This window comes from Ictidomys tridecemlineatus, chromosome 9 (genome assembly GCF_052094955.1).
Source record: "Ictidomys tridecemlineatus isolate mIctTri1 chromosome 9, mIctTri1.hap1, whole genome shotgun sequence".
Classification (NCBI taxonomy): domain Eukaryota; kingdom Metazoa; phylum Chordata; class Mammalia; order Rodentia; family Sciuridae; genus Ictidomys; species Ictidomys tridecemlineatus.
This window is the reverse complement of record NC_135485.1, coordinates 39591063-39618897: the sequence shown is the minus strand read 5'-3', so window position 1 is coordinate 39618897 and position 27835 is coordinate 39591063. Positions and strand designations below refer to the sequence as shown.

The window sequence follows — 27835 nt, the reverse complement described above, 5'->3', positions numbered from 1 at the left end:
TAAATTAGAGTGAAATAATGGCATTTGCCAGTAAATGAACGAAAACAGAGAAAATCATGCTAAGTGAAATAAGCCAGACTCAGAAAAATCAAGGGTGGAATGTTTCCTCTCATATGTGGAAACTAGAGAAAAATAGGGGGGAGAGGGGGAGGGGGAGGGATATCATAAAGATCCAGGGAAGATCAGTGGAGAAGAAAGGAGAACAAGAGCGAGGGAGGAAGGAAATGGAATGAATTTAATAAAATCATGTTATAGTCATTTATAAAAATACCAAAGGGAGTCTCACCTTTCTGTATATGTAGAAAATGTCAATCAAAAATAAATAAAGGAGTGAAAGGAAGATCAGTGGAGTAGAAGAGGGAGAAATGGGGAGGAGGGGAGGAAAGGGAGGCGGTAATGGGGACTGAAATCAAATCCCATGCATGTGTGATTTTGTCAAAATGAACCCAAGTGCTATGTATAATTATAATCTTCTAATTAAAAAAAGAAGAAGAAGAAGCAATGCTTGAAAGAAACTCCAGCTCCTCGCCACAATGGGAAGGGAATTGGAAACTGGGAAGGAAGCTGGGCTCTCCGAGGTTGAAAGTGTGCTGAGAGTCCTGCCTTCTTAACAAGGCTCCAGTTAATTTTTCCACATCTGGAATCGGGAAGGAGAAAAGATGAATAGTTTGTAGGAAAAGAGGCACTTTTCTATTTGCCTAAAAGTGGTATGGCTCTGCATATTCTCTCAGTTTCTAAACAGTCATGAAAAACCAAGAGTGCCAAGGAGCCATTTCCCCGTCACCCGGCGCAGGGTGACTCAAGTCAGAACTGCTCTGTTATGGGAAGAGTTCATGCAAGTATTTTAAGAATACTTAGAGGCAGAGAGAAAAATAACAAAAGGGGGTTTTTCAACTTAAAATATTTATAAGAACAGGAATACTGTGTTATATCAATCAAATGCTTTGCTGAGCTGCAAATCCGGGCAACCTTCCTCGGGGCTGTGCCTCGGTGGAGCAGCTGAGCTTTGGAAGGTGAAGTTTGTATAAAAAAGCCTGAGCAGCGCTTGATGATCCGTATGAAAGGGTCCCAAGAATGAGGGTCCTGCGTACGAAAGTGTGCCACCGACTTTCCAAAACAACAGAAAGGATGTATATTTTAAATAGCATGTTCTGGTTTCTATCATTTTAAAAAAAGATTTTAATACAACTGTCTGAGCTGAGCCAATCATTTAGACAAAGCTAATCAGGGCTGTAAAAAAAAAAAAAAAATCATTGCGTTTTGGAGTTTCACTTGAAGTTTGCATACCTACAACTCAGAAAACGACATTTAAGGAACATCAAGCTAGTGTGCACGCCTGTAATCCCGGCAGCTGGGGAAGCTGAGGCAGGAGGATCATGGGTTCAAAGCCCACCTCAGCAATGGTGAGTTGTTAAACAACTCAGTGAGACCCTGTCTCTAAATAAAATACATACATATATATATATGGCTGGGGATGTGGCTCAGTGGTTGAGTGCCCCTGAGTTCAATTCCTGGTACCTAAGAGAAAAGAAAAGAAAGAAAGAAGAAACATCAAGTTCCTATGGGAAATAGAGCAAGAATGTACCCAATTTAAGGACTCCTGAGGTAACTTGCTCCCAAATTGTGTGGATTAGAGCACTCCTGAGAGCTACAGAAATAACCTAAAATATCACATGGAGGAAAAGTGGAAAAGAGAACAGTGCTATTAGAATTTGAACAGTTTTCTTTTTATTATTTATTTATTTATTGGTACTGAGGATTGAACCCAGGGGTGCTTAACCACTGAGCCACCTCACCAGTCCTTTTTACTTTTTATTTTGAGTCAGGGTCTTGCTAAGTTGCTTAGGGCCTCACTAAGTTGCTCAGGCTGGCTTTGAACTTGTGATCCTCCTGCCTCAGCCTCCTAAACCACTGGGGTTATAGATGTGTGACACAGCACCCAGCCGAACAGTTTTATTTATTTATTTTTAGCATGATTTTTAAATTGATAATATTATTGCTGAGCAAGACCATTACAGATCAGGAACGGAGTTATTCCTTGGTATTGCACAAATGAGCCTACTTAGTTTTACATTTAGTTAAAATTATTTGGGATTATTTGCTAATTGTTGGGGTGGGGAAGGAAGTCCATTCTGTTGAGAGGGGGTGGGGACTGCATAGCTGAGGCACCTAATGCCAGGTTAAGCAGCCCTTTGTCATCCTTTTTCCACAGAAAAAGTAGAGGCCCAAACTTCCATGTTCCATGTGAGAAATTTCCATTTAAATGACCCTAGCCCTCTGTAACAGCTAGCACTACTACTCTGCTTTTGAGGTTATTTGTCAGAGGCTACAACACAACTCCTTTGATTATCTGATCCTATCTATTTATATTACTTTTATTTGGTGCAGCAGATACCTGGGATTAAACCCAGGGATGCTCTACCTCTGAGCTACATCCCCTGCCCTTTTTATTTATTTATTTTTAAATTTTGAAACAGGATTTTGCTAAATTGGTAAAGCGGGCTCAAACTTGTGATTCTCCTGCCTCAGCCTCCCGAGTCTCTGGGATCACAGGTGGACTCACTATATCCACTGCTTCTTTCTTTGCTGTTATTTGGGGGCTTATGTTTTTTTCCGGAGGTGGGGGAGTTGTAGCGCTGTAGATAGAACCCAGACCTCAGATGTCCTGAGCAAGTGCTCTACCACTGAGCATCATCTCCAGCTCCAGTTTCTTTTTAAAAACCACCCTTGTCTTCTTTCCATTCCTTGGCTCTTCTTATATCCTTCCTGTCAACTCCCAAGGTTAGTCATCATCCAAATTTTCCCATTCCTCTTCTTTTTCTCCACTCAGTTGGATCTCGACCGTCTTGTGAGTTTGACCAGCTCTTACCAGTCAACATTTCCAAAACTCTACTGCAACCAGGTATATCTCCTGAGTAGAGGCCCAAACTTCCATGTTCCACATGAGAAATTTCCATTTAAATGACCTTTACACGGCTCAAGTTCAGCACACCTGAAATACAATCATTATTCTAAAACATGTGGTAACACATCTCTTTGCTTCCTTGGTCAATATCACCACCATCCATTCATTCATCAAATGCTTATTGAGCACTTACTTGGGGCCACTTCTAGATGCTTAGGTTCATTCATACACAGCCAAGCCGCTGCCCTCATGGAGCTGATGTTCTTGCAGGTCAACTCAAGTAACACAAGTAAGAAGCTTTGGAATCTGTCCCCACCTCTCTCTCCACCTAATGAAAGTTATTTTCATGGCTACCATTTATCTTACAACAGACCCACAACTGTTTCCTATTGGTTGTCTTTTTCTACTTCAGTCTATCCTCCACCTGATGACAAGAGTGATGTGTACAAATTGCCAAGTGGCTCAAGGCTTCAGTGGCTTCTCATTGCTCACAGGCAACATAAACGTCTGGTGCAACCCAGCGCAGCCCAGTTTCTTTCTCCTCATTGCACAGGCTCCAGGTGCTAGGCTCCCTGTTTTTTCCTCCCTAAATGCATTGCTTTAGTTAGCTTTCTGTTGTTGGGATCAAATACCCGACAAGGGTCTTTGATTATTACCAGAGTTTTGCCAGAGAGGAAAGGGACACTCAGTGGTATTAAATAACTTGTTAAACAGCTAAAGATTTCCAAACCCTTTGCTCTCTGCCCAAGACTGAAGTCACCCTGATCCCAGTACCTCATATAGGAGCTCTCTTAATTCTAATCAAATTATTTATTCATTCATTCATTCATTTATTCATTTATTATATCACATATTTTGTAGAAGCTACCAGTGAACAGCTTAGAAAATGGGTAAATAAGCGACTATCAAAGTGAGTATGCTGGCGATGCAACCGCTGGGAGGCTGAGGCAGGAAGATTGCAAGTTCAAGGCCAGCCTCAGCAACTTAGTGAGGCCCTCTACAACTTAATGAGACCCTGTCTCAAAATAAAAAATTAAAAGGGATAGGGATGCGGCTCAGTGGTTAAGTGTCCCTGGATTCAATCGCTGGTGAAAAAATTCCCACCAAAGCAAGTGTGATAAGCAGGCTGCCTTGGCCAGCTCTCTTCAGGTCCCAGAATCCCAGTTCTTTCAAGGTTGGTGCAATGTGCCCTTCTCATGTCTCCTTCCCTTATTTTCTTAACTTTAGATGGTGTCCTGGGAAGCTGTGATGCTCAGAAGAGAGGGAGCAAGGTACAGAGGGCTCTGGGAGAGAGGACAGGAGGGTGGCCCCTCTGATACTGAGGGAACGGGGAGGCTGCAGGCCTCAGGCCCTCACCAACCTTCTCTCCTTGACCCGGCTGCTCCCCCCACTCCAGTCTGTCTGGGTGACAGTAAATATGGGCCTAAGTGACAAAGAGAACATAGGAGCTGCTCTGGAAGCCCAGGTCTCACTGACAGCCCTCAGAAGGACTGTCTGGGAAAGCAGTCAGGGTGGAAAAAGGATCTGGCAGCCCGGGTCATAGATTTTCTGTGGTAACCTCAAATCCAAATATTTTGTCCTGCTTTCGCTCACTCTGAGCCAGCATTCCATTCAAACAGGATGGAATCGCCCAGGCCCCGCGAGCAAGCAGACGACAGAAATCCACCCCCTCCCATCCCCCCTGGGAACACTCAGGGGACTTGCTCAGAGGGGAAGGGCTCCCGTCATGACCCAGGCTCATGCGGCCATGGGATGTGGCCCATGCTCACGGCTGAAGCAGGGATGAGACGTGTGCTTGTGACACAGCGCTGGAGAGACTGAGTAGTAACAGGGACAACGGCCAGGGTCGCACTGGGGGGTTCTTCTTCCTGCCAAGGAGGGTGTAGGCCACCTGAGAACTTAAAGTCTAAAATAATTAGTGAAGAACAAAAGACAAAGAGTCCGGAATATATTTACAAAAGCGGAGCCCCCAATACATGCAGTCCACACAAGAGCTGGGACTAGACAAAGAAAAGATGGCTCCGGTGGTTTATTTAAGGGGGTACATCAAAGGCAGGGGTCAGGGTTCAAGGGCGGAGTCTTGCTCTGTGATGTCTTGCCGTCAGCAGGTGGATTGGCACCTTGGCAGGTCACCCCCTTCTCGGGTGCTGTGTGGGATCTTGGGCAGAGCTGAGGGGGAAGTTCACCTGTGTCAGGCTGTCTGTCCCTGTGGGGGTGCCAGGGAAGTTCCCAGTGCCAGACCTACCCCCTCACTAGGCCACGAGGCTCGACCGTCCACACCCCGTCCCCAGAGGGCTCAGAACAGAGTGGGGTGGCACCTGGCCAAGGCCAGGACAGGGATTCAAGGACTGAGGCCTGACTCTCCCTCTTGGTCTAAGTCGTTTCCACAAACGAAGACAGAGATCCAGAGAGGGGTCTCCCTGCCTGTCCCTTCCTGTGTGACTTAGGGTGTACGCGGGTGGCTCTTCCAGGACTGCCCTGTCCCTTTAGACTGGAACAGGGGCTCTGCCAGTGTGGAGGCAGCAGCCCTCAGGGAGCAGCCTTGTCCCTGCCTCTGGTCAAGAAGTAGGGGGGTACCATCAGCCCTGCCCTCAACAGGCCCCCAGGAGGAGGGGGACCTGGCATTCGCTGGGGTCAGGAGCACCCTAGCCCTGCAGCACTTCACACGGCACCTGAGTTCACACAAGTGACCTTCCCAGTGTCTTCAAGGCAAAGAACTCATCCTCTTAAAAACGTCAGGCCAGCCCTGAAGAAACGACACACAGCCTCCCGCACCACAGCGCCTCTGAGCCAGTCCACCCGCCCTGCCTGACGGCGCACGAGGCCTTTGGGTTTTAAGGGCGAGTGAACAACGAAGGTGGGTGGTGGAAGGGGGGTCAAGGAGGCCTGCCCTTCCAGGGGAATGTGGGAGCGTGCCCTGCACGGGCCAGGCCCCCTCTCTCCCCTTTGCGCCATCTTTGGGCAGCTGGTTCTGCTCTCCATGGTCACACAGGGGTCCCAGTGTCCAGGCTCCCTGGCCCCAGAGTGCTGGGTCTCCACCTTAGACACCTTCTGTCCTGCAGCCTTCACGGAGGACTGTGAGCTTCAGGAAGGGAGCTTCCGTGTCCTGGATTCCTGGTGTCCATCTATGAAGCCACAAGATCTCTCTCAGGCCAGGGCCCAGAATTTCAAACTCTCTGGCTTTGAGAAAGAAGATAAGCAGGGAAAGAAAGAAGGAAAGGAAAGGAAAGGAGAGGAGAGGAGAGGAGAGGAGAGGAGAGGAGAGGAGAGGAGGAAGGAGAGGAGGAAGGAGGGAAGGAAGGAAGGAAGGAAGGAAGGAAGGAAGGAAGGAAGGAAGGAAGGAAGGAAGGAAGGAAGGAAGGAAGGAAGGAGGGAGGGAGGGAGGGAGGGAGGGAGGGAGGGAGGGAGGGAGGGAGGGAGGGAGGGAAGGAGGGAAGGAGGGAAGGAGGGAAGGAAGGAAGGAAGGAAGGCAGGAAGGCAGGCTGATGACCATGGTAACAGGAAAATATCCATAAAAATTAATGTCAGGTTTTGAAAAAATAATTCAAGTATGTGTGGATTAAATAAAAGCTGATAATAGTTTGATACTACAAGACATTTTCTAGACTAGAGAGTTCAAGGAAGAGACTGTTCCCACAACAGAGACATCTCCACCTGATTGTCCCCTGGTTTCCGAATACATGTGTACATACACAGAAATGAATGGTTTCAGGGACTCATCAGCGTGATTAAATGACTAGCTGATGGGGATCCTTCAGTGACCCCGACATCCGTGGGAGCTGTGCTTTGCAGCCCAGGGTTGCCCCAGGCCTGGGAGAAGCAAACTTAGCATTATTTCTTTTTTTTTTTTTCTTCAATCTTATGTGGACATCATGATGCTGATTTTTAATATAGATCTTTTTATGATGAGTTTGAGGATGGCAGAATGACTTTTATGAGGACAAACCTGGTTACTATGTATGTAATTCACTGGGGCTTTTAAGATGTAGAAATTTGATTGCCTGCCTAGCGTGGGGACTTCTTTTTTTATTGCGCATCCAAGTTTGTTTATGAAATTCTCCAGCATCAGATAATATTTCTGTATGATAAGAACAGGGAGTGTTGACGTGACCTTGTAGCGATGGTGGTTGCAGTTTGAGAGTCTCTTCTCTCCAAATCTCTGTGTCTGTGGAACACTTAATTACTCCATGTGGAGATGGCGTGATGGGCTGATGTGCAGAGGCAGCTTAGAAGCCCCACAAGCATAATGGACTGACAAGGAGGGTGCTGCTGCTTTTGTCTTTCAGGGACCCTAGAAGTCCCACATCCACCATGCCACAAGGCAGGCCAGACTCTCCTCCATGCCACAGAGGTGGGACAGGCAGAGAAGGGCAGGCACCCTGTCCAGATGGGTGAACCCAAGAGGATCAATCAGACAGAGGCCAGGATGGAAGCTGTAGGCAGAGTCTCCAGGGCTCACGAGGCAACCTCTGCAGGAATTCCTAAGCAAGGAGGACAACTGTGGGCAGCACCTTCCTTAGCTTTGGCCCCTCTCTCTACAATACAAGGTCCACTCTGCTCCTCGGACTCCATGTCCAGGCCTTGCAGGGATCCTTGTGCAGAAGCTGAGGGAGAAGCTGAGGGAGAAGCTGAGGTCTGGGGATCAAGCCGCTCGCCTGATCTCCTACAGTGCACGTGCATGTGCTCACTCACATCCCACTGATCCCAGCCCAACAGCAAATAACCACACGGCTGTCTTCCCCAAGCTCATGGTGTCTGCAAACTCATCTTTTCTCCCAACGCAGCAGTTTCTTATGACTTCCCTGTGGTTTGTGCTAGCCCCTATTTCCCCCATGATCACCTCAATTCAGGCCCTTACCAAAATCTGAATTTCTGAAACTGCCTCTTTATCAATCTCCCTGCCAAGGGCCTCTCTTCCCTAAACTGTGGTGTCCTGGATCTTCCTAACGTGCGTAATTACATCTTGTTTCCACCCTGTGGTTGTCACAGTCAGTGGGGCAGATTTTAACTCCAGACAGCTCTGGGTCTCATTTCCAGCTCTTCTTCTTATTCCCAGGACGCCTCTGATCCTCTGTTTCCTCCTTTACAAACAGCATTATCCCCGTTAACCTCTGAGGGTTGGTGTAAAGGTAAAATACACTGCTGGCTGCCAGGATGCACACCTGTAATCCCAGCAGCTTGGGAGGCTGACGCAGGAGGATTGTGAGTTCAAAGTCAACTTCAGCCGCTTAGTGAGGCCCTAAGCAACTCAGCAAGACCCAGTCTCTAAATAAAATATATAAAAGGGCTGGGGATGTGGCTCAGTGGCTGTGCACCCCTGGGTTCAGTCCCAGTACCAAAATAATAATAATAATAATTATTATTATTATTATTATTATTAATATACTGACACATATATTAATAGAGGCCCCACCCTTGAGTAGTTACTGCATCATAAAAATCTTAGTTTGCACCCCTGCCATGGCCTTCACTGCCTCTCGGATGAATTCTAAGCTGGGAACTACATTTCTCTTCGGGGGTTCTCACCTTCCTAGCTACCCCTCACCTACACTATACAAAGCCTCCCTCCAGTTAAACCATACTCGAGTCTTTCTTTTTTCTTCCTGAACATTTTGCAGGTGCCATTTACCATGCCACCAACCAAAAACTTATCCATCTTCAGCAAAAGAGAGCCCTGCTCCTCTCCTTTCCCTCCTGGGCTTCCCTGGCCAGGGGAGCGTGCATTCCCTCTCTCTAGACGCCACAGCACCTGGCTGAAGCCATGGCTTAGGCACTAATGCTGCCTTCTGATTGCGATATTGTCTCCGTATCTCTGTCTTAGTTGTATAGATATTTTACAAGCGCTTGGGGGGCAGGGCCCAGACCTCCACATTTCTGTGCTTCCTCGTGTTCCTGTCCCTGTTTTCTTGCACCCCACTCGTGCCCAGAAAACATCTGTGGTTGAGAAAACCAATGATGCTCCAACTGAATCAGGTGTGTGTCTGTCCCAAGCACACCCCCCCCCCCCCGTCCTCTCGTGTGCCTGATCTGCATGGGTCTCCTGGTTCCCAGGCCCTTCTTGAGGGCAGCATTACGTCTACTGCTTACTGGGACCATTGCGCTGACAGATAGATGTTTAAATAAATGATGGGCTTGATGATGACAGCCTTCACTGGGACTTTAAAAATGACGAGCTATTACTGCCCTGGTTCTCATCTCCCAAATAACATCTTTACAGTCCCTGCCAGACCCACAGTCATGAATTTCTTCCATGCTCACGGCCACGCTGTGGGAATTAATCACTTTCTTCAGCCTCCAGGCTCAATGGAACCCTGCGGAAGGCTCAGAAATAGCATCTGCCCGACTTCTGTGGTCCCTTGGCTCTCCTCCCAGAGGGCAAGTCACCTGGGGACCAAGGTCAGAGCTTATGGGTTGTGCTTTTACTGGGGCCAGGTCATTGTTTAGATGGGGTGTCCCCCAAAAGCTCACGTGTGAGATAAAGCAAGAAGGTTCAGAGGAGACATGATTGGGTTGTGAGGGCCTCAACCGAGCCAGTGAACTAATCTCCTGATGGGGATTACCTGGGTGGTCACTGAGTGGTAACTAGTGGTGGCGTGGGGCTGGAGGAAGTGGTTCATTGGGGGTGCGGCTATGGGGTATATATTTCATATCTGGAAAGTGGAGTCTCTCTTGCTTCCTGATCATGATGTGAGCTGCTTCCCTCTGCCACGCTCTCTCACCATGATGTCCTGCCTCATCTCAAGACCCAAGGAATGGAGCCAGCCTCCTATGGACTAAGAACTCTGAAACAATGAGCCCTCAAACAAAGTTTCCTCCTCTGCAATTGTTCTGGTTGAGGTTTTTTTTTTTTTTTCTGTTATTGTTTTGGTTGTACATGGACACAGCACCTTTATTTTATTTATTTATTTTTATGTGGTGCTGAGGATCGAACCCAGTGTCTCACACATGCTAGGTGAGCGCTCCACCGCTGAGCCACAACCCCAGACCCTCTGGTTGGTTTTTTTTAAGTCACAGCAGTGAAAAAGCTAACTAAAACAGCCCAGCTCAAGGCTTTTCATATAGTTAGTATCCTGTCATCGTCATCCTAGTCAAATACGGCCAGATCTCTCCCTTCCTGAAATTGCACTGCCAGCTCACCTGGGTGTGGGTGGACAGGTACCCAGCGTGTTCACTGACTGGTGGACAGAGTGACAAGTGCCACCTGCAGGCACTAAAGCACCTAATTGCTGGATTGGAACCATCCAGTTCTTTTCCCTCTGGCCATGGACAACCTTAACAGCTGTCCTGCCGTCCCGGGTCAATGAGGGGCTGCAGGAGCAGAGCCCCCTTACCAACCTCTGGCAGTTGTTCATAACATGTACAAGAAATAGAACTTCTTCTGTGTCTTAAGCTACTGAGATTTGGACATGGTTTGTTATTACAGTCTCACCCGACTGACCTCCCTGGATGCCCTCCTGAGTGTTTATTGAGGGAGAAAGAAAGGAATTTGGGATAGAACACGGCAGATTGTTTTGAAGTCTGTTACCAGGGTTTAGGAAGCAACTAATCCTAAGAAAGATATTCGCTTTAATGCTTTCTCCTTTTTCAGAGTTGCCAGTAAAATTCATACCATGGAGTCAGCAATTAGACCAATCAGACAATTAGACTGCAAACTTTGCACAATCACCCCCATTTAATTCTCACTATGACCGGATGGGGGCAGTTCTGTCCACCTGCTCCATTTCTCCCTCCCACGGAGAGAGGGAGAAACTAAATGACAAGACCCCGTGCTGAGCAGTTGAGAGAGAATTTTCCATTCTTGATGAAACTACCCAGGGTGTTCCTCCAGCTGTACCTGGAGAGCATGGAGTTGAGTAATGAGGTTGATGCAAGATGGAGAACTCACCTGAATAATTCATCCGTAAATACAATGTTGGTAAATCCACCCGGACAAGCCATCTGTGGTGAACCCAGCTTCGTGCTGCTCTGGATTCTGTATCCACAGGCTTCCTGGTCAGAATGATTCTAAGCTTGAAGATAAGTGTCAATCAAGGGAAAAGACAAGGAATAGGAAGAGGGTGGAGGACAGAATGCCAGGCTGCAGACACACTCAGAAACAGAGATGTGCACACACAGGTATTCACGGGCTACTTAGGTCTGGGGACCACATGAGAGAGAGATGAGAATAAGGGACAAATACGGAGTCCTTCTTTTTTCTCAGTGGGAAAATGGTCCATCAGTTCATAATAAATCATCTTTTTTGAATGTGCACTATATGCCAAAAATTATTCTAGGTGTCATCTTTCTTATAGTTCTATGGGGTAGGCACTATGATTTACCTCCATTTTACAAATGAGAAACTAAAGCATAGAAAGGTTTAGCTATTTTCCCAAGGTCACACAGCTGGTAAGTGATGAAACGAGCATCTGAACTCAGCCCACACTAACTACTGTGCTCTGAGTTCTGGAATGTTAAGTTCCTTGAGAGCAGGCATGTTTTATTGATTTTGTTTGCTGCTGAACCCCAGTGTCTAGAACAATACTTAGGACATGGTAGGACTTAAATAAGCAAATTGTTGAATGAATTAATTTTTAAAAATCAAGTAAAATATTATAGGTTTGTTCCCTTAAGAATTCTACAGCTTCTTTATTCAGAGTACTTAACAATTATGTAAACCTACCCTATACTCTCTCAAAACGTGTCGTGGGTTCTTATCCCTCTTTTATGGATTTCACAGTATATCAGCTCTCCTTTAAAGTATATTCTAACAAGTAACAATAAATGTTGCTGGCAAGCACATGGGAAAAATGTCCACTCATACATTGTTGGTGGGACTGCAAATTGGTGAAAACCAATCTGGAAAACAGCATCGAGATTCCTCAGAAAACTTGGAATAAAACCACCATTTGACCCAGTTATCCTACTCCTCAGTATATACCCAAAGGACTTAAAATCAGTATACTATCGTGACACAGCCACATCAATGTTCATAGCAGCTCAATTCACAACAGGTAAGCTAGGTGCCTTTCAACAGATGAATGGATAAAGAAAATGTGGTACATATACACAGTGGAATATTACTCAGTCATAAAGAAGAATGAATAATGGCATTTGCTGGTAAATGGATAGAACTGGAAACTATCATGCTAAGCCAATCCCCCAAAATAAAAACCAAATGTTCTCTCTGATATGAGGATGCTAGCACACAAAAAGCAGGGGTAGGGAAAAATATAAGTTCATTGGATTAGACAAAGGGGGATGAAGGAAAGGGAGAGGGGATAGGAGTAGGAAAGACAGTAGAAAAAATCGAATATTACTTTCCTAAGTTCATATATGAATACCTGACCAGTGAAACTCCACATCATGTACAACCACAAGAATGGGAAGTTATACTCCATGTATGCGTGATATGTCAAAATACATTCGACTGTCGTGTGTAACTTAAAAGAACAAATAAAATATTTTAAAAAAATAAAATGTATTCTATTGCATTTCATCTAATCCAGCAATGCTCCCTGACCCCTACTAGGTTCCAGGGAGTTAAAGAATACACCCACATATTGAGAGTGGAGCACACAGTTCCACTAAGGAGCAGACGTGAGCAAACAGTAGCAAAGGGATTCTTATAACACAGGTGGGCAAGCATTAACTTCCTTGCTGGGGTCTCCCCTAGAGGGAGTCAGACTTGAAGGGTGAGCTGGTGGAGGCCAGGCCCAGAGCACATGGAATAGCATGGCAACAGTCAGGAACAGCATCAGCAAAGATGTGTGGTATTAAAATACCTGAGTGCCGAGGAGTCTCTAGTAATCCAGGTGTTGGTGAGAAACATCAAGGAGCTGGGGAGCAAGGTACCTGTCTGCTGAGAACTTGGTGCTTCTTCCCTGAGACTCTGGGAGCCATCTGGGGTTTTTAAGCAGCCAAGTGACACTAAGAGATCTGATTTCTCCAGAGGAGATATATTTGGCGGGGGAGGTATTTGAAATGACTATTTCTATTCAACAACCCTTTTTTAATCTCTTTAGGAGACGGGAAGGGACTGATAGGCGCTGTCAGCAGATCTGAATGAGATGGGCCGGGGCCATTATGGGACTTCTGGCCATTTCTGATGGTTTCTTAATCTTACCAGGAATCTGAGCGGCCTTTGTCACTCTCCATGTCTGCTAACCCCTTTGGTGCCCGATTCTGCACCTCCCTCTCATCTTTTGAAAGATTTATGGCCAGAAGTGATGAGCTCATCTGATGTCAGTTACCAGCGTCAAGGCTGGCGCAGAGATATGGTCGGTTACGGCTGGGGACATGTGACACGTCTGATCAAAATGTAAATGTGCTATGCGAGGGAGACATTTCTCTGGGGAAATACCTTAGCATTCAGCTTCCTGCAAGGGCCCACTGGGGAGAAGAGAGGATGAGGTGCCAACTTGCTAATGGGAATCTGCCACCCCAGTCCCCACTCTGCAGAGAGCTGGAACGCGCCTTGGCGGGGACCGAGGCTATCTACTTACATCTCAGAGGCCCTCGCGGAAATACAATCTCTAAATATTGAAGGCAAAACTGGAGACACAAAGATCACTTTGTTTTTATTTTCCCCAAACCACATACACTCAAGCAGATGAAATATGAATGAAGCTAGAACCATCTGCGGCATGCAGAGAGGCCCGCTCACAATTAAAAGTACCAGCCCACATTTTTTTTTTTTTAAGATGTCGATGGACCTTTATTTTATTCATTTATTTAGATATGCGGTGCTGGGAACCAAACCCAGGGCCTCACACATGCTAGGCCAGTGCTCTACCACTGAGCCACAACTCCAGCCCCTACCAGCCCACATTTTAATTCAGAAATTTTTGATCACAGCATTCACCTCCTTTTTATACAGGGGGACTTGCAAAGCAAAAAGCCTGGCAGTCAGGGAGTGTCCAGGGGAGGCCCATGTGGTGATACACGGTATTGACAGCAGGCGGCTAGAGTGTCTCAAAGGGGAGGTGTCTTCTCTGGCTTGCCTGATGCCCACAGGGCCTAGGAATGGGGCTGGAGGATTCCCACATTTTATGGAACATCCCCCCACACACACACACAGAGAAGCCAGTGGGAGACCAGAAGATGTGGATGGGAGCTGGCTAGGGAGGGTGACTGGTGATTCAGTCAGCTTTTTCACTGTTGTGACTGAAGAACCAGAGCAATTGTAGAGGAGCAAGAGTTTATTTTGAGGGCTCCCGGTTTTAGAGGTCTTCATCCATAGAAGGCCGGCTGCATTCCTTAGGGCTTAAGGTGAGGCAGAACATGGCACAAGAGTGTGGCAGAGGGAAGCAGCTCACCTGATGATAAGGAAGGAGGGAGAGGGACTCCACTCACCAGATAAAATATATACCCCATAGCCATGCCCCCAATGAACCCCTTCCTCCAGCCACACCCCACCTGCCTCCTTTACCACTCAGTTGATCCCAATGGGGGTTAATCCTCTGATTAGGTCAAGGCTGTAACCCAATCATTTCTCCTCCAAACCTTTTTCCATAGTCTCGCACATGAGCTTTTGGGGGATACCACCTCTAACAACTGGAGTGTGTCGGGGAGGGGATGCAGGTGTCGGTGGACAGGGGCGGGCAGGTAAAACCAACGCACAGTGCAGCCGGTGAGTCTGGGTGGTATTTCCCCTCTTCTTACATGAACATTAATCCTATCAGATCAGGATTGTACACTCAGGACTTCATTCCATTACTGTTTTACTCCAAATACAACCATACTGGGGTGAATCAATTAACCTGAGTCTTAATTACTTCTTTTCTCCAAATATAACAACACTGGGGCCTGCGGCTTCGACATACGACTTCGAGGGGGAACACAATTAAGTCTATAGCACCTGCCTCCCTCCATTCCTTTGAAGCCCAGCCCTCATAGTTACCTGATTGAAAGGGCACGCATTCCTGGTGACTGAATGTGACTCTGCCACTCACCTACTCCCAGTTCTGTTTAGGGAGATTTTAAAAATAATTTCCAGAAATCTTAAAAAATAAAAAATGTAGCAAAAAAAAAATCACCCACCCATCCCATAATTCAAAGACAGTATTTTGATGTGCATGCCTCTAGTTAATCTACATAGCTATTGACTTATTCACCTGTATTTTACTAAAAACCATCTTTCTCTAAAAGCAATCTTGCAGAGGGTTCCTATGCTGATTGCAGTTCAGTTTCAGTTCTCTGCAGATTGATCATGAACCCAATGACACACATAAGGACCTCATAAACAAAAAACTGTCCTTACCATTAGACTCTCAAAGAATTAGACATACTGTTTATCAGGGATATAGCTCAGTTGGTAGAGTGTTTGCTTCACATGCACAAAGCCCTGGATTTAATGCCCAGCACCACCAAAAAAGAAAAGAGAGATTAACATGGTTCCTCTTACAGCGGGTTGACATAAGTGGATGAACTCACCTGTGCACACACACACTTAAAACAGGCTTCCCAATTGCTCAGGATAAAGACCAGGCATTGATCATGGAAGGCTTGCATGTGCCCACATTTTGGCCATGTCTACTTCCCATCTTATTGTGCCACTCCCCACCCTACTGGTTAGCCTTCTGTATGACCACCTGAAGGGTCCTTCCTTGGAGAAGTTTTCCCTGAATCCCTAACTAGCTCAAAGTTCCCTTTGATGCATTCATATAACACCAGGAACCCTCCTTTCCTAGCATTTATCTAGGTTGCAATTTAATATTTTTATCTATACTCCTAGATGAGCTATATATAAATTCTACTATACCCCTAGCACCTATTTCTGTGTTTTCACACAGTACATACTCAATATCTGACAAAGAACAACTGAAGAAAAGAATGCACACCTGACTTTTTTTGGGGGGGGGGGGCGGCATGGACTGAGAATTGACTCCAGGATGCTAACCACTGGGCCACATCTCCAGCCCCTCTTTTTTAATAGATATATTTTTTAGAGATAGCATCTCACTAAGTTGCTAAGGGCCTCAGTAAATTGCTGAGGCTGGCTTTGAACTCGCAAACCTCCTTGGCTCAGCCTCCCAAGCTACAGGGATTATAGGTGTGTGCCACCACCGTCAGCTGCACACCTGATTTTTTTTTTTTAAGTTTTCTGATAAGCAAAACTGAGGTCCTAAGTTTGTTTCCATTTCGAGATCACAGAGTGTAAGGGTTGAGACCAGGGCCTGGGGTTCCTCCAGATATTGACTGCTGCAGGAGGAAACTTCCTTCCGTGAACCAATGACAGGGGATGAGCTGAGTGGCTGGGTTCCCAAATTAACTCCTTAAGCAAGCTTGGCACATTGGGGTTTATTTTCCTGGGGAGAGTGAAAACGGTAAAACAGTGAACCGTAAGATACAACTTACATTTGGAGAAAATTGCTTTTCACTCTAGAAAATGACTGCATGTTCTCCATCTCTGAAAGCATTCTATGATTATGAAATTATATTCTTTCTTATGTATTATTTTTCCTCTTTGCTTCTGTCAATGGTATGTAGACAATAAAAGATATTTAAAGAAAGAGAGACAGAGAGAGAAAGGAGACAAATACAAGAAAGATAAAGTGACTAGGCAAGTTATTTATAAGTCACCATTTGCTTCTTACAACAGTGCAGGAGGTTTCTTTAATGTGACATTTATCGCTATTGATACTGGTTGTAATGAACAAAAAGAACTGTAGGAGAGAGAGAGAGACAGAGAGAAAGGATTCTGCAAAATATGACTGCTGATATGATCAGTATCTGGCTTGGGGAGAGCCTGGGCCTAGAGGTACAGGCAGTAATGACAGCTCTGATGTGGGGGGAGGGGCAGTGTCTGAGGGGAGCAATGGCATCAATCTGGGTCACACGATCAGATATATAACTGTCCCTCAGTATTTGTAGGCATTGGTTCCAGGACCCTCTGAGGACACCCAAATCTGAATGCTCAAATCCCTTATGTAAAGTGATCTAATGTTGCATGTGACCCACACCCAGCCTTCTGTGTACCTTAAATCATCTCTAGATTGCGTATGGTACTGAGCACAACGTAAATGCTTTGTAAAGAGCTGTAATTAGCTGGGGCAAGGGCGCACGCTTATAATGCCAGTGGCTCTTGAGGCTGAGGCAGGAGGATTGAGAGTTCAAAGCCAGCCTCAGCAATGGCCAGGCGCATAGCAACTCAGTGAGACCTTGTCTCTAAATAAACTACAAAATAGGGCTGGGGATGTGGTTCTGTGGTGGAGTGCCCCTGAGTTCAATCCCTGGTACCTGCACCCCCAAAATTAAAAAAGAGCTGAAATGCTGTATTGTTCAGAAAATAATGACAAGAAGAAAAACTCTATACATGTTCAGTACAGATTCAATTTTTTAAAAATATTTTTGGTCCACAGTTGGTGGAATCCATGGATATGTAGCCCGCGGATATAACTGTACAAGAGATGCACTTTCATTCTCTCTCTTGACTTTTAATGGTGAACCTCACTTCTCTGAGAGGTAAACACCCTCTAAGTCCATGTTTGTGCCACTGACTCAAGTCTCCAGGGTGTCAGGGCTTCTGAGAGAGGAAGAGATCTCAGCCCATGCAGATTGGCCCCAAGGTGGCCCTGTTGACACAGCCACTCCCATCCTACACGTCCTGTGGTCTCTCAACCTGGTCGCCCCGTCTTCTTTCTTGGTCTTATTGGTTTCTTATCTGAATGCCAAGAAGCCCTCGGCACAGAGAGGAAGTGGAGTCCAGTGTCACAGGTTGAACATGACCTCTAAGAACGCTATGTAGAAGACCTGACCTCTAGGACTGAAGAATGTGACTTTTACTAAAAATGGGGTCTTCACAGAGGTGATCGAGTTAACATGAGGCCATAAGGGTGGACCTTTCTGTGATAAGGGATACAGAGAGAGACACGCACAGAGAAGAGACAACGTGAAGACACAGAGAGAAGATGGCCATGTGAGTGACCGAGGCATCGATAAGGCAGGAAATACCACAGATTGCAGGCAAACCCTGGAAGCCGAGAAAGAGGCAGGAAGGACTCTCCAGAGCCATCAGAGAGAGCATGGCCCTGCCGCACCTTGGCTTTGGCTCCCCGCCCAGAGAATCGTGGGATGATACACGTGTACATCTCTGCTGTTTTCAGCCACCCAGGTGGTGACAGCCCCTAGAAACTCATGCATTCAGTGATTTTCCACCTCTGTGAGCCAATCCACCAGGAAAGAAAGCCCTGGTGGCTAATGTCCTCCTACTGGGTCACATATGTCCCCAAGGCATTGAGCACAAGGTCTGCTACCTGCCTGAGTAAGAACAAAGAAAGGGAACGGACATTACAACGAGAAAAGGAAACTCATAGACTAATATCTCAAAATGTGTTCCACAGGATAAAATAACCTCATGGGAATTCATCTTAAGTGGCCCCAATACATGCATTAGAGGGTTTCTAGGGGACCTAAGGAGTCACTTAGATCCAAGTCAACATAAATGTAGCAATGGTGTCCTGTTGCATAATCCAACAACCCTGGACCATGACACTTTTCCTGGGGGCTGGATCAGACCTCCGCATCCTCAATGCAAGTTTCTGGGTCTTCACTCCTGGGTCTCTCACTACTGTCCCATCTAAGTGATTATAGTGAGTGAACTTGGAATAATGGAGCATGCAGCAACTTCTCTGAGCCTGTATCAGGTAGCTGGGCTCTGCTGGAGAAAATCGAACAACTGCAGGGATTTGAGGCTTCTCAAAGTTATGTTCTTTGGTGTCATTCAGACCCTGGATTCTGTCTGAAAATTGCCTGTGTCTCTTCAGTCAGCTTCTTACCTTTCTTTCCTCAAGAATCCCTAACTCTGCCTTTCTTAGTCACCCCTCTCCCATGCAACAGATGACCCCCATCCAAAGGGGCAAAGGAAATTCAGCTTCCTGCAAAGTTTTCTGTGTCCCCTTCATCTCTTCTTTCTCAGAAAACTGGAACATCTTCTTCCTGTACCAGCCCCATCTCTCTTCCTCTGTCTTAGGCCATCCATTCCTTCACCTCCGTAACCTTGAGCTGCTAGAATCTAAGAGGCTCAAGAGTCTCTCTCTTTTGTTCATTTACTAAGTGCCAAACACTTAGTCCCCAATAGTTATTTACACATGATTATATTTATCATTTTATTTTATACCCTCAGTCTCTATGCAAATTTTTTTCTCTTGATGAAGAGAGTATGCTCATGTTCTATTTAAAAATAACAAAAACCCTCCTGGACCGTATGAACAGCCTTCCAGCCTACTTCTTTGCTTTAACAGATGTGTTTTTGTTGTTGTTGTTGTTGTTGTTTTATACCAGGGATTGAACCCAGGGGCATTTAAACACTGTGCCATGTCCTCATCTCTTTTTTATATTTTATTTTAAGACAAGGTCTTGCTGAATTGTTTAGGGTTGCTGAGGCTGACTTTGAACTCACAATCCTCCCGCCTCGGCGTTCCCCGCATCTTTTCCTACTCTTACATTCCCCCAAACCCAGAATGCTTTAACACCAGATGTGGGAGGGTATTGGCCCATACACCAAGCACTTGTCGAGAAGATACCAGCTGGGGTCCTCTAGGTCTATTCAGTTCTGAGACTATCTGCCTGAAGGTGGCATCAGATCCCACAGTTGGAGGGCTCAGCCCATGAGGTTTCCCTGTAGTTAACATGCCAATTGCGAGAAAGAGATTGTCACCTATTCTTCTGACCAATCAGCTGTAAGTCAGCATACCCATGACCCTTTTCTCAGAGTTGATTACTTTTCTAGAGAAGCTCACAGAACTTAGGAAAACATTCATATTTACTGGTTTGTTAATAAGGATACTATAAAGGATACAGATGAACAATCAGATGGAAAAAGATGTTGTTCTGGTTTCAGTGTGTCCCCTAAAATTCAGGTGTTGGAAACGTCATCCCTCAATGTGGTGATATCAGAAGGTGGAGCCGAGTGGGAGGTGCCTGTATCACGGAGGCAGAGAGCCCTCCTCTTTCCCAAAGGATTAAGTTGGCTGTCATCAGAGTTTGGCTCCTTTTTCTCTCTTGCTTTCCACTTTGTCATCAAGCTAAGGAGCAGCATGAGGCCCTCAAGCAGAAGCTGAACATAAGCAGCTGCCTGATCTTGGACTTTCCAGTCTCCAGAACCGGGAGCCAAAGTAAGCCTCTATTTCTTTATAAGTGACCCAGTCTTGGGTGTTCTGAACCAGAAAACAAACTAAGACAGAACATAGGATGAAGCCCAGGACAAGAGGCATAGAGTGTTCGTACCATCTTGGGTACCACCCTCAGGGCACCTCTGTATGTTCAGCAAACCAGAAGCACCCAAATCCAATGCTTTTAGGTTTCCATGGAGCTTCCTTACATAGATGTATTAATGACATCATTGGTCATTGGTGATCAATCCTCTTCCTTCCAAGAAGGGTGAGGCTGAAATCATGCCTTGGTCTTGCTGGCAAACAGCCTTCATCCTGAGTCTATCCAGGGAACACCAGCTACCAACCCTTTCTGCATGCGAGAAAGACACTCTTATTGCTCTGGAGATTCCAAGAGTTTCAGAAGCTGCATCTCAGGAAATGGGGATGAAGATCATATATATGTATATATTATTTTAAATCACAATATCACATATTTTAACTTAATTCTTTCCAGTCCACATGCCCCTGTGGTCAGTTATTTTTCAGAAATCCAAACCTGATACTTCATAGAATTCCTTGAATAACTTCAGTATTCCCCACCCGAGAGTTCCCATCCATGGCGTAAAAGGTCCTGTGTGACCTGGCTTCTGGGCCTCCCTCAGCCTCTGCAGGCCTTCTTGGTGCCCGTGCCTCTGTACTTCTGGAATAAGTTTCCCCTCCTTTCCTCTCCAGTGGATCCCTTCTTGTTTATCAATACTGTATTAATCAGGATTCCTTTGGTTATTAGGGATAAAAACACAACTTAAAATAACTTGGGATAAAACAAGAATTTTTCACCGGGATCAGGCGTTATCTCATGGACTTCAAGAACAGGAAATACACCTGGGTTTCAGGAGCACTTGGGCAAGGGACTCATCTTCATTTCCTAGGGCTTCTGTAGCAAAGTACAACTGCCTGGTGGCTTGCACAACATATATTTATTTTATCACAGTTCTGAAAGCTAGAAGTCTGAGATTAAGGTGTCAGTGGGACTGGTTTCTTCTAAGGGTCTCTCTCCTTGGTTGTAGATGGCCTCCCTGAGTCCTCACATGGTCTTCCCTCTGTGTCTGTGTCCTACATCTCTTCTTGTTATATGACACCAATTATGTTGGATTAAATTGGATTTTATCTTGATGACGTCTTTAAAGACCCTGTCTTCTAATGTACTCACGCTCTGAGGTCCTGGGGACTGGAACTTCAACATATGAATTTGGGAGAAGAGGAGCACAATTCCTCTCCTCCTGACAATTCATCTCTAATCCCTCTTCTCCATTCGACTCCAACCACTGGCAAACTTGCAGACAAAATGGCAGCAAACATTAAACCCTAATTTTCCATCCTATAGCTTTAGTCACTAGAAAGTCTACCCTAACCTTCTCAGGCCAAGTTCAGAGAGTCTGGGGAAGAGACCCGTTGGCCAAGTGGGTCCAAATCTATTATGGTGGTATCTCCAAACTCTTAGTTTCCAGGGAAACATGGTAGAATAGATCTCATTCTTACCCTTTAATTTTGCAAGAAATGCAAAATTTCCTCATTTTCTAATTTTCATCACAAAATCCAGCTATTTGTGCCAATCTCTATTCTCCCTCTCGGCAAAATTGATAAAGGGAACATTCATTTCTTGTGTAGGCTGTCTTGCAGAATGTATGTTCCCTCAGGCTAGGTTATTTTAATTTTGACTAAACTGAGAAGATGGAATCTAGGAGGGATGTAGATATGCCTCCAGGTTACCATTCCAGATTATTGTGCTTCACGTGTAAAACTTTCGGAAGGTATATGTCTCCCCCAAGTTGCATGCATGCTACCTACCCTGGGTCCCAACTCCAGTTTTAGAGGAGATGGAACATTCTATTCATATTCTACAAAGATGCCCTTTGTCACATGTGCCATGACTCTCAGTATATGCTGGTTCTGTCCTATTATAGGACAGAGTGATTGCTCTAAGGAAGACAAGGCTTTCTGAGCCCAGGACACAGAGAATTCACCAGCACTGAGTCATGATTATGCACAGATTTTTGTGTCCCAAAATTCATATGTTGAAGTGCTAACATTCAATATGATGCTCTTTGGAGATTGGACCTTTGGGAGGTAACTAGGATTAGATGAGGTGGGACCCTCATGATGGGTTCAGCACCCTTATAAGAAGAGTTACAAGAAAGCTCACTCTCTTTCTCATATGAAAATACAGTCATAAAGCTGCTGTGTGCAAGCCAGGAAGTGATCCTCATCAGAGACCCAACCATGCTGACACCATGATTTTGGCTTCCAGCCATCAAAACTGTGAGAAAATTAATTTCTGTTGTTAACTCACCTATTTTGTTATGGCAGCTATGGCAGGCTAATGCATATGTTCTCCCCACTTCCCCCCACCCTTTTTTTCTTTTTTGAAGGATTAAAGAGTTCTCTGTGGATGGGGAAAAATAAATGCAACACTGATTTCAAGTTTGGTTTTGAACATTTTTATTTTAACTGATTTAGTTATAGATTTTTTTTAAAGAACTCAGATCTCAGAGAAGGCATAGCCCTTCCCACAGAGCTCAGTAAAACAAGGATCCACTCCTGGGTCAGTCATCTGTGGTCAGAGTACTATAGTCAAGAAGCAGAAAAGCAAAGTGGATTCAAGTCCTGATCTAGCCCTTTACTTTGTGACCTTGGACAAATAACTCTTGCTCTGTGCCTTAGTTTCCTTTTCTGTGCAGGCAAAAACCTTGGCCATATCCTCATCTGTTTAGGAAATAGCATGGCAGCTCTTGTAAGCATTTCACAGATGACATGGGGAACATGGAAGGTCTCAAGAGAAGGGAAGGGTACTTGATTGGCCATCCTTACTCATTTCCTGTAAAGGCTCCTTGCACTATTGCCTGCTCCAGGAAGCCTTCTGGGGCACCGCAGAGACTTGAGTAACCAGAACATAAAAATCCACAAAAATAGTGATCCACAACATAGATAAGTTGGAAACATATATCTTCTGTAGTTTAAACATTTTTAAATCCTTGCTGCTTAAAGTGAGGACCAGCACCCAGTGTCAGAGCTGAATCCACTTTTATGAGGCTCTTTCAATACCAACTGCCACTCTTCCTCTAGGGACCCTCCTGGGTTTACAGGTGGAAGTGTAGATTTAGTCACAAAAACTTCACAAAAGGATGTAATCAGAACATGAATCGAGGATCTGAGCAGTACATTAATCCAAGGTTGAAAATTCACTCCCTCTCCTATATTCTGTACCAAAATAAATCCAGGATAGCTCATCAAAGATCTGGTATTAGATTTATTGACAACATAAAAAATTCTAATAATAAAAATCCTCCTTTATTATCAAATTCTTGTGGAAAAAAAAAATTTAAATCCGAGAGGTAAATCCTCTTGTAAATTACAGTCCAAAGAAAATAAATTTCTAAAGCAAATCATGTCACCCTTGTGAGTCTAAAGTCCAAAATCCTGAAGTTGAAGTCAGAGAGTTTTCAATTAAAAGAAAAAAAAGAGAGAGAGAGAGAGAGAAAGAGATAGGATTTGGGTTCTTCCTACAGCTATCCCCTATCCTTCCTCCCAATAGGATGAATATAGTTTCTTCAGGCCTCAAAGTCCCTCATGGAAGTCATCTTTTTAGAAAATACCAAGATCCAATATGACACGCATAATTATTACAGCACTAGCTTCACATCCTCAAAATTTAGGAACCAAAAGCACTCTCAGTCATTCCAAGACAAATTAGGTTCCTAAAATTAGTGTGTCATGTTGCCAAAGACTCTAGCAGAGACTTGGGGGGTATCTGAGCAGAAACAGAAAGCGCAGCATTGGTCTGCCCAGGACTTGTGCCAAATGCCCACAGCTGGCATTGAAATTCACTGGGAGGTTCTTCCGTGCAGAGTTTAATCAGAGCACAATTTATTTTCCGTGTCTAGGAGGAAAATGACTCCATTCTGAGTGAGGCCATGTTCGAAGAGGCAGCAGCGGTGGTCTGAGGCACTGGGTTCTTTTATTCTATTGGCAAATAAAAATTGTATACCTATATCGTGTACGATATGTCACTTTGAAATATGTTTTCATTGTGGTGTGGTGGAATGGATTTCCAATGAACATATGCATTACCTCACATAGTTTTATTTTTTCGAAGTGAGAACGCTTAAATACTGTCCCCTTGGCAATTTTCAAGACTATAAGAATATAATAATATGTTATTCACTGTAGTCACCAAGTCATCTCCTAAACTTGTGCAGTAGGTCTTACCTGAGAACTTTCTTTTCCTTCCAGCCTATCCTGAGCTTCCGTTTCCCTTTCAGTGCAGTTTCTAACACTCTGTTAGGAATTGAGTGTAGGTTCTCAGGGACGTGGGCCCCCGGGTTGTTTTGGAACCGTGTAAGTAGGCAGATATTAGTGGGCCACAATTGTGCTTCAGTTGTCTCTCACGACCAAGTTGCAGAGGCCAAGTTGAAAAACCCACTTCTTGAGAATTTCCCCTCCCCTTGACGTTTGCTTCAGGGAGAGCCACCCTTGGCAGATCCCTGAACTCACCATGCTGTGCCCTGGGGCTCTGAGGAAGCCCCAGCCTTTGCCATGTGCTCCTCAGACTGCAGTCTTCCTCAGGACTTGGTGGCCCCAGGGTTCCAGGCCCATGGCTCTCTGCTCTATATTCAGCTGCCACGGAGGAATGCGTGATGGTGTTCAGATCCTCGGCTCTCACCTGGCCCCTCTCAGAAGAGCTCCGCTGAGTACTAGTTGAAACTACTTCTATAACTGTTCCCTTCCTCTCCCCCCCGAAGGCCTCGCACATTCACAGGATTCAAGCGTCCCCTCCTCTGCTTTCTTTTCCATGGACCCTACTGGTGTCTTCTAACTTACTCTCCCATTTGTCCTTACACAGTAAGAGAAATGAAATCAGTGGATGACAAAGACCATCGTTGTTCAAATCTTGTCCATTGTCACTCCCTGAGTAAGATAAGCCCCCCCTGGAAGATATTCTGCCATCAGACTTACGGCTACCCCCACCTGCCCTGCTCCCATTAGTAGGTCACGCCTTCTCCTGGTTGTTGTAATTCTGCCAGTTTCTTGGTCATGAATCTGGAGCCGGGAGATGCCCGTATGCTCCCTTTCCTCAACTATGGCTACACATCAGGTAACACTGAAGTGTTTTATGTTGATCCTTCGAGTCAGCCCTTCTCAAATCTATCCCCATGTAACCACCTTGGACACTTGGCTCAGTCTTCAAAGATGGCCCCCTAATTGCTCTTACTGTGGACCCTATGATCAGCCCTAAGAGGCTGCTTCTCCCTGTTTTCCTGGATTTTCATCTCCTTCTGGGGAAATCATTCTGGTCATGTCTCTTGTTTTCTTCATTTGTTAGATAATTCCCCCAATCGATGTTGTCACATCTTTGAATAACTGAAATTTCTCACCATTTCCCAACTGGCTCCCTAAGAGTCATTGGACCCAGATGCACCTCCCATTTCCTGGTTCTCTAACCCAGGCTTCTAGGTTACTTTCTTGTTTCTTTGTCTGTCTTTCTTTTCTTTTTTTTTTTTAATCTGAAAGACATCAATCCTTCTCCTAAGGGAAGCTCTTCTCTTTCAGCCTCCTCAGCCTGTTCTCCTATAGTTCCTTTGGATTCATTCTGTATTTTTGTTCTAGTGGTAAGAAGGAAGCATATTTTAAATGTCCCTTGAGCTCCCCCTGGATTTCAGAGCAATTTGATTCCCAGAGACACAAATTCCCATTTATAGACCCTTTCAATGATCCTCTCAGCCTTTGAGTTGACAATAGTGTTATCTTATTGTTTCTCTGCCTCTTCCCAAGAAGATGGTATTTCTCTTTTAATAAGAATTTTTACTGGGAATAATTTATATAATCAATAATCCAGAGTCAATATGAAATCACATGTGAAGAACTAATGGACATACCCCAAAATTACAAGTAACATTTCCAGTTCCCTCCTACGCCCTAATTTGGGCTACCATATGTCACAATATCTTCTAGGTGTGACACTAACAATATGAAGCTATAATCTCCCACATGAGTGTTCTGTAGCATTCATGAAACTTGAATTTTTTTCCTTTTTTTTTTTTTTTAATTCAGGGAAAACTTTGCCCACAGACACAGCTGAGAAATATAAAAAAGGCAAGAGACAGACTCCTGCTGGCTCATGCCTAAGATGATCTTATCTTTGACTCAGCCTTTACCTACAAACCAGTGGCTATGTCATCCAAGAAGAGCCTAAGTTCAAATTCAAGTGGTAGCACTCTGTATACTGAGATAGAAAATATATATATGTATTTACTAAAGCCCTTGCCAGAACGAAACCAGCCACTCCCAGCAGATAAAGTCACCACTGGCAGCAATGGCCGATCTTGACAGAAATTCCATGTGCCCATCCATACTCCCTGAGCCCAAGGCCTAAAGCTGCCCAAACATGAACGAGCACAAGACACCTCGCTCCACACCTGTTGCTCTGCTCTCCAAATGTTCATCCTTGGCGATATCCCATGCTGATGGGTCCTTGTAACAGCTGTTAGGGTTTTTAAGGAGTTCAGGATAGGATTCTCCTGATCAGATAATTACCCCGGGTGAGCAAATGGGGATCAGAACGTCACCCTTGTCACCAACGAGGCTAAGAAGGTGGCCTGTAGCACACACCGGGGGCTTGCCCATGACCCACCAGAGTCCCTTTTTCAGCTGGGCCTGGACTGAATGGGACAACCACAGCCTCGCCCTCCCCAGGAGGGAGCTATCAGCATTAGGTCTGAGCCCAGGATTCCTGCCATGGGTATCCCGGGCATGTGGCCTGTATGGACCTCAGGTTTAACCAGACGACCTCTGAGATCATCATCAAGAACCAGTGGTTCTGCAGCTGCCACAATAACGGGTCCCTGCTTTGCTCTCCAGGCCTGAACAGTTTTCCAGCCTTCACGGGTGCCCGCCATTCCCAAAGCTCAGAAAAGCCCCCCACCCCCTGCCCTGCTGCCCACCAGCCTCCATTTGAGAAACTTCTGATTTTCCACTTCTAATTCCTGCTTCTGGCTATTTCATCCTAAATTAACCTCACTCACCTTTTGCTGGCTCTTTCCTGCCTTTCTTCTCCCCATAAACTGAAATCCCAGCTCTTTACCCCTGCTGTGCTCTGGGATCTCCAATCCTCCTGTCCCCTTTCTCAGAGCATGTAAACATCAGAGAGCATTCCCAGGCCTCAGGACAAAAAAAAAAAAAAAAAAGGATTAATCAAAATACACATATCCCATCTGCCACTTATAGAAGGACATTTTAATCCATAAGCCTGCCTACGACTGCTTTGTCCCTTCTCTGATTGCTCACCCTGGGGATGAAACTGCCCGTCCTCTCCAGCGGGGACAGTTAAACTTTAAAGACCCTCTCATCTGCCGTGACATTGGGACCCGAGGGGATGCCATTATTATTTAACACTATCGGGGGCCTTTAACTCTATTCTGCTTCCCACTAATCTCACTCTCACTAGTTACAAGCTTTGCGCATCTCCTGCCGGCACTTCTGTAAGGTATCACGGCTACGTGGATGTTGATAAATGCTGTATAAAAGTCTATTAAATTAATCGAAGGGCCGCCATGCTGGTCCCCTAATGACATGGCAGATAAGAGGGTCTTTAAAGTTTAAGTGCTTCCAGGAAAGCACAGAGGTTTTCCTCGCTGGCCGTGGTTTTAGTAACTGTGCCGCATCTAATAAAGGGATTTCCTCACCACCCCAACCTTCTCTGCCCTGAACTAGAGGCTGGGCGTGGGGAGCTGCTTCCCTGGGGTCCTAGAGGCAAATTTGCACAGAATTCAGGCTTATGATTTAAATTTTCTCTTCCGGGCTG

At 45.4% G+C, this 27835-nt stretch overlaps 2 long non-coding RNA genes across 2 annotated transcripts; both read right to left on the bottom strand.

The window, feature by feature from the left end:
• Nucleotides 1-4852: 4852 nt before the first annotated feature.
• On the bottom strand, nt 4853-6249 carry LOC144366503 (uncharacterized). The gene is made up of 2 exons (XR_013425566.1): nt 5945-6249; nt 4853-5074 (listed from the first exon to the last, which is right to left on the bottom strand). It is a non-coding gene; the product is annotated as an uncharacterized LOC144366503 (long non-coding RNA).
• Nucleotides 6250-6306: 57 nt separating this feature from the next.
• On the bottom strand, nt 6307-27160 carry LOC144366676 (uncharacterized). The gene is made up of 3 exons (XR_013425779.1): nt 27057-27160; nt 10791-12082; nt 6307-6387 (listed from the first exon to the last, which is right to left on the bottom strand). It is a non-coding gene; the product is annotated as an uncharacterized LOC144366676 (long non-coding RNA).
• Between the last annotated feature and the right edge of the window lie 675 nt (nt 27161-27835).